Below are 2500 nucleotides of genomic sequence, written 5' to 3'. Positions count from 1 at the left end.
CTGTGGAGAGGTAGAGGCAACACCTGTTCACGGTTGTTCTCAAATTCGGAGCGCACTCATGTCACCGCGGTGGCGCGGCAACGTTAAACGGGACGTTCTCTGAAGGCAACGGTGCTCGTTCCCCGCCAATAGACGGGGAACGTGCGCTTTCTCTGTTCGGGACATGCGCTCGCGTAGCCAACATCGGTCAAGCCTCCCGAGCCTCCCACCACGCGTAAGCACGGTGGGATTGCTCTGTGTAGGCGTCCTGAGTGTCCACAGCGCGCGGGTGTCACCGCAGCAACGGTAACGTTGCACGGCGACGTTCTCTTAAGGCAACGGCATCCGTTGATTGAGGATCGGCGCAGAATGTTACGTATCCTACCACTAACTGTGGAGAGGTAGAGGCAACACCTGTTCACGGTTGTTCTCAAATTCGGAGCGCACTCATGTCACCACGGTGGCGCGGCAACGTTAAACGGGACGTTCTCTGAAGGCAACGGCGCTTGTTCCCCACCAATAGACGGGGAACGTGCGCTTTCTCTGTTCGGGACAGTCACGCGGCAACGATAAACATCACCGCGGGACACGTCACGCGGCAACGACGAACGTCGCCACGTGACTGTCACGCGGCAACGACGAACGCCGCCACGCGGATCGTCACGCGGCAACGCATTTAACGCCGCCACGTGGACTGTCACGCGGCAACGATAACGCCGCCACGTGACACGTCACGCGGCAACGATTAACGTCGCCGCGGGACACGCCACGCGGCAACGTATAGTTGCTGCGTGACGGGCGTAGAAAAGTTGTGGGACGAACCCACAACTTGACAGGGAGGGATGCCAGCCCCCCCCAATATACCTGGGGAACTTAGCCCCCCCTGGGAGCCCTGCCCGTCAGCTTGTGAAGGAGCCCTACACTGTTGCCGCGGCAGAGAAAATGGCCATTTCTCTGCCGCGGCAGAGATTTTCTGCCAGGCTTAGCCGATTCCGTCGTATTATTGCGGCGCCATGGTTTTCACCGTTACCCGATCAACGCGCGCCATCCGATCTGTACGCTCGGCGTCGTTGGACGTTCCGACGGCGGCCCGACTTGGCCGTTTAGCCGATTCCGTCGCATTATTGCGGCGCCATGGTTTTCACTCTATCCCGACCAGCGCGCGCCACCCGATCGTACGCTCGGCGTCGTTGGACGTTTTCCGACGCCGGCCCGACTTGGCCGTTTTAGCCGATTCCGTCGTATTGGCTGCGGCGCCATGGTTTTCACCGTTATTCGACCAGCGCGCGCCCACCCGATCGTACGCTTCGGCGTGGTTGGACGTTTACCGACGTAGCCCCGACTTGGGCGATACTCGCCGATTCCGACGTATTGGCTGCGGCGCCATGGTTTTCACCGTTACCCGACCAGCGCGCGCCCATCCGACTGTACGCTCGGCGTCGTTGGACGTTTTCCGACGTCGGACCGACTTAGTCGTTTTTAGCCGATTCCGTCGTATTGGCTGCGGCGCCATGGTTTTCACCGTATCCCGACCAGCGCGCGCCCACCCGACTGTACGCTCCGCGTCGTTGGATGTTTTCCGACGTCGGCCCGACTTAGCCGTTTTTAGCCGATTCCGTCGTATTGGCTGCGGCGCCATGGTTTTCACCGTTACCCGACCAGCGCGCGCCCACCCGACTGTACGCTCGGCGTCGTTGGACGTTTTCCGACGTCGGCCCGACTTGGCCGTTTTTAGCCGATTCCGTCGTATTGGCTGCGGCGCCATGGTTTTCACCGTTATTCGACCAGCGCGCGCCCATCCGATCAGACGCTGGCGTCGTTGGACGTTTTCCGACGTCGGACCTACTTAGCTATTTTTAGCCGACACCGTCATATTGGCTGCGGCGCCATGGTTTTCACCGTATCCCGACCAGCGCGCGCCCACCCGACTGTACGCTCCGCGTCGTTGGACGTTTTCCGACGTCGGCCCGACTTAGCCGTTTTTAGCCGATTCCGTCGTATTGGCTGCGGCGCCATGGTTTTCACCGTTACCCGACCAGCGCGCGCCCACCCGATCAGACGCTGGCGTCGTTGGACGTTTTCCGACGCCGGCCCGACTTGCCGTTTTTAGCCGATTCCGTCGTATTGGCTGCGGCGCCATGGTTTTCACCGTTATTCGACCAGCGCGCGCCCATCCGATCAGACGCTCGGCGTCGTTGGACGTTTTCCGACGTTGGACCGACTTAGCCGTTTTTAGCCGATTCCGTCGTATTGGCTGCGGCGCCATGGTTTTCCACCGTAACCCGACCGCCGCGCGCCCACCCGATCAGTACGCCCCGGGTCGTTGGATGTTTTCCGACGTCGGCCCGACTTAGCCGTTTTTAGCCGATTCCGTCGTATTGGCTGCGACGCCATGGTTTTCACCGTATTCGACCGACGCGCGCCCATCCGATCGTACGCTCGGCGTCGTTGGACGTTTTCCGACGTCGGCCCGACTTAGCCGTTTTTAGCCGATTCCGTCGTATTGGCTGCGGCGCCATGG

Source organism: Lolium perenne, chromosome 2, assembly GCF_019359855.2.
Source record: "Lolium perenne isolate Kyuss_39 chromosome 2, Kyuss_2.0, whole genome shotgun sequence".
Classification (NCBI taxonomy): Eukaryota; Viridiplantae; Streptophyta; class Magnoliopsida; order Poales; family Poaceae; genus Lolium; species Lolium perenne.
This window is presented reverse-complemented; position numbering follows the sequence as displayed.